Raw genomic sequence first — 5,244 nt, 5'->3', positions numbered from 1 at the left:
AATAGGTAACTCAGCATGTTGGTTCATTCACAAAACAACCCCACTATGCTGAGTAGGAGCCACATCGAGTGTTTTTATCCCCCCTGTTTTCAGAGAGGGGCTTTGAAGTCACAGCTCTGTGGTCTGAAAGAAAGAGAGCGAACATTTCCTTTGGAAATTTCTGAGAACAAGCCTCTTTATTTCTACCTCTTTGCAGGTACAGAAGGGGAAAAATGGACTGGAGCAGAGAGGAGAGCCAGCCAGGCAGAGAGATCAATGCTGGGCTGCAGCACAAAGAGCAAGAAAAATAAAGTGTTTTTCTTTGCTTTCAGGCAGCGGCAGGCGGCAGCTTTGGTGACCTTGGCAACTGGTAATGGAGCAGAACGTTTGACTGGTGTGTCACATATGCAGGGTAGGTCAAGATGTTCAAATGAAAAATCAATATTCTTTACTTAGATACACATTTTAAAAAGTCTGATGTTTTCCGAAATAAAAGCTGCTTTGGGAGCAATGACTTTATTCACACAACAAACCTTTTATTAGGAGAAGCTTTTTAGCCTAAGTCAGACAGTTCTGTCAGCTGATCAGAGTGAGACACATCTGGCCTTCCAGCAATTTCACCAGTGGGTGCTGCCACCACTCAGCCATTTCAGCACTGGCAGTAGGTAAATGTCCAGGTGTGTGCCAGCAGCTGTTAAGGCAATTGCTTCAAATCACATGAACAAAAGAAATAGGCTATGGCATTTTTCTAAGATGTTGTCAGTCAGTGTGTGTCAGTCCACTAACCAAATAGAAGGTAACACAAGAAGAGGTACAATTATCACGTTATCTTTCAATTCCTTAAATTAAGGTTCTTTCATTTTACCACAACCGTTGTAGTTCAGTAGCGTTTTACCATCCATAAATCACAGACTTATTAATTTAAAAACATTAGGGTAATTATCGTTAATAAATGAGAACACTAGGGAGACTGTCAGCAGCATCAGCTGGTCCCTACTGTCACTTAGTGTGCTGGAAATGTACTGTATTGTGTCTAACTGTAACAAATTCTCTACACAACCTTTGACTGAAAGGCTGCTGTTTCTTATGCATTTATATCACTCTACAGAAAAAGGTTTGGTCCAGTAATTGGTTTCACTGCATTTCTGGTAAGCATATATTTATACTGTGGTTGTACCTTAGCAAGAGTCCAAACCCTCTGTAGTGTGTACTGTACCTAGGCACCGCAGCTTTGAGCTAAACGCCAATATTTAGCAGGTAATATTTAATGTTTGCTAATTCATAATTAACAAAAACTACAGTTAACAGCCATTTTCTTCAGTTACTTGATCAAAAACTAAAGTAACAGGAAAATTAAAACATCAGCACCTCCCTGCTAGAGACTGTACTGTACAGTATACAGTGAATAGCCTACATAGGACCAGACAGTAAAGGGGTATTGATGAGGATTTTCATGACCTAAAATAAAAAAGCTGCAGTATTTCCACCAAACAAGCCTGGACAAACTAATCCGCTCGTTTCCTCCCACATCCCTCTGTCTGTCGAACTGTCTCCCCCCCCCTCTGCTTTTGCTGTCTGTCACTAGGAGGAGACGGTCGCATTTCTAGCCTGCAGACCGCTTCTCCCATCAGGCCTCTTCACTGCATGCCGCATGTCCATGAATACAAGTGTGGTAATAAACTATTCTTTGGTTGTCTTTTAATGTGCCCATCAACCTATTTGACTGTCTAAGCTGAATAAATAACTTTAAAATAGCCATGACCTGTGGTACAAATACATACTCAGTAACTGAAATAAGCTATTTGTTCATGCAGTATATTGTTCCACTTTCCTAGAGGTGATTTGATGACCCATGACCTTTCACGCAGGCCGCTGTCAGGCACTGGAGTTCCATAAAATTTATCATGGCTATTCATGCCTCCCAGAGGCTCAACGCTTCCCATTCTGGACACTTCATGACCTTTCTTCATGCACCACCCTCAGGCAAAAGTGCCAAGCTAGCTAATTATCCTCACTCCTCTGTCAAATTAAAATCCCTACTCCACTTGAAGCTCTCATAGTATATTGACACAATTTTCTGGATTTTACTCATCAGTGTTTTTCAGATAACTTTTGAGATGCTGAGGCTTAACAAACTGAGTACAAATTCTCAACCTTACTGTGCAGTGTATTGCACAAAAGCTAATTTAAGACAGGCTGTTTTGAAACAGAATTTACATTTTCATTTGAACACAGCTTCTCCTTCTTTGCTTCATTAATTTATTAAGTGATAACAATTAACACAGAAAACATCTATAATTACTGCACCATTCTGACTCCATACACAGACGTACAAACACTGGCAATCAGACATCAACATGTTGATATCCTGCATCCTGCATCTGGAGGAGGCTCTTTGTAATACTGTGCAAAGTGTCACATCCTTTTATTTACTTTTTTGGTTAAAAGTGTCAAATTTTAAGATATATGTGCAAAAAATACCTTTAAAAACCCAGCATAATTAATACGTAAACTCTTTTTGATGTCATATAACTCACCCCAAATTCCCAGGAATATTAAGGAGGACATGACCTTCATGTCATCCATCCATCCTTCTGATTTATCTTTTGGATCTTGTGCAGATTCTTGATGACCCACCAGTTTATGTATTTTTGACTGGAAATGTATCCTAAAAACTGAACTAGCCTTAGTGTTTTGTTTTGCTGTTCTGTCTTATCTCAAATGCAGGTTCCAGTCCACAGCCTTGTAGGTCCAGTACAGTCTAGCCATGATCATACTGTAACAAGAGACAACTTCCTGCCAAGACTGCACTGTCATGTCTCTCTGCAGCATGTTGACAGGCTGTGCTGTCCTGTGCACACTGAGGAGCTACAGCACCATCCACAACTGAAAATCATTTGATCAGAGTGATGGCAGCTCAGCTGGAACTGTCGACATGCTGAATACTCCCTCCTGCCTGCATGGCCGCCCACAGAGATGGTCTAATCCAAGTGCTGACTTCTTTTTTCACACATACAGCAGAACTTGAGGGGGCAGGCACCATTAAAAACGAAGCCTTGAAAGTGTTGTTATTGTAATTTAAGGAAGAGGATGATGTGGTTTGAATTTAAGAAGTAAAAATGTCAGATTTTCTGAATGCTGTAAAATTGTCATGGAGTCTTTCCACCCTAATCTTCTGGCCTTTCTGGTGTTAAATTAACACAACATTGTTGGTGAATATAGTGAGAATCAGACAAGATTTCATCCGAGTGACAGAGAAGTGGCTGAGACAGCTGAAATGCGAGTTTCTCAAAGAAGCTGGGAGCGCCAGTGGATGGTACAGATGTGAGACTTGCTTAAAATTCAAAATAGAGATCTACAGAGCAAAGCTGTCAAAATGTGGATGTGCGGAGGAGTCAGGTAATGCATGGGAGAAGAGCAGAGAAGAGCCTGAAAAGAAAGAAGTAACTCTGCTGCAACATCAAGAAATCCAGCTGAGCTGAAGCAAGCTCACCTGGCCAGGATTTTGAAGCTAGAAGGCAGAAAAGACTATGCAGTCTGCAAGAAGATGGAGACATGCAAAACATAGATAGATAGGCGTTGGTGAATTTTTAGCCTTCCCCATTTGTCTGAATTTTTGTTTTCCCAGTCCACCTTTCATATTATATCTTTCACTCTCACTGTGTTCGCTACCAGCTGTCAACAAGCATCAGGACTTGAGATGAAATAACTCCAGTTTCTCTTTATGCATTGTTGGTCAGGTTTTACAATGGAGAAGTCAGGAAAATAATATCAAGCTACTGTACATATTCAGCTTTGTTCTCATGTAACACCTCAGCTAAGTGGCTTTGGATTACAAATTATCTTTAATATAATGTTCATTAATTTTTTTAAGGAAAGGCCTGTATAGACCAACTAAATATATATCTTTATTTTATATACAACAAAAAAGAGCTGGTTAGTAATAAAAAACAATTCCAATGAGGTTGGGACAATGTGTAAAATGTAAATAAAAACAGAATACAATGACTTGCAAATCCTGTTTGACCCATATTTAATTGAATACACCACAAAGACAAGATATTTAATGTTCAAACTGATAAACTTTTCAATGCATTTAAGTTGAATTGACAACTGTTTTTTTGCAAATATTCACTATTTTTGAATTTGATCCCTGCAACACCTTCCAAAAGAGCTGGGACAGGGGTAACAAAAGACTGGGAAAGTTGAGGATTCCTCAAAAACGCCTGTTTGGAACATTCCACAGGTGTACAAGTTTATCGGAAACAGGTGAGCGTCATGATTGGGTATAAAAGGAGCATCCCAAAAGGCTCAGTCATTCACAAGTAAGGATGAGGTGTGGTTCACCACTTTGTGAACAACTGCGTGAGCAAATAGTCTTAACCCTTGTGCTCTGTTCGGGTCTGTGGGACCCCGAACAGAGCACAAGGGTTAATAGTTTAAAACAACGTTTCTCAATGTACAGTTGCAAGGAATTTAGGTATTTCATCATCTACGGTCCATAATATCATCAAAAGATTCAGAGAATCCAGAGAAATTTCTGCATGTAAGCGGCGAGGCTCACTTTATCTTTCCTCACTCCACTTTCATCTAAGATGGTATCTTCCAGCTTCTGACTGACTGAACACACCTGAGCCAGGTAATCAGCAGCAGGTCAGGCAGGGATAGTTGGAAAACAAGCAGGACAGCGGCCCTTGACTGGAATTGGCCACCCCTGCTGTAAACCAACACTAAATGCCTGTGACTGTCAATCCCGCTACTTTAAAAACAGACATCATTTTGTAAATGATCACGTGGGCTCAGGAACACTTCGGAAAGCCATTGTCAGTTGACACAGATCGTTGCAACATCTACAAGTGCAAGTTAAAACTCTACCATGCAAAGCGAAACCCATACATTGACAACACCCAGAAACACTGACGGCTTCTCTGGGCCCGAGCTCATCTGAGATGGACTAATGCAAGGTGGCAAAGTGTGGTCTGACGAGTCCATGTTTTAAATTGTTTTTGGAAATCATGGACGTCATGTCCTCCGGGCTAAAGAGCAAAAGGACCATCCAGATTGTTATCAGCTCAAAGTTCAAAAGCCAGCCTCTGTGATGGTATGGGGGTGTGTTAGTGCCCATGACATGGGTAACTTGCACATCTGTGAAGGCACCATTAATGCTGAAAAGTATTTGGAGCAAAATATGCTGCCATCCTAGCGACGTCTTTTTTCAGGGACGGCCCTGCTTATTTCAGCAAGACAATGCCAAGCCCCATTCTG

This window comes from Monopterus albus, unplaced genomic scaffold, assembly GCF_001952655.1.
Source record: "Monopterus albus unplaced genomic scaffold, M_albus_1.0 scaffold16.1, whole genome shotgun sequence".
Taxonomy (NCBI): domain Eukaryota; kingdom Metazoa; phylum Chordata; class Actinopteri; order Synbranchiformes; family Synbranchidae; genus Monopterus; species Monopterus albus.
Note: the sequence above shows the minus strand (reverse complement) of the source record.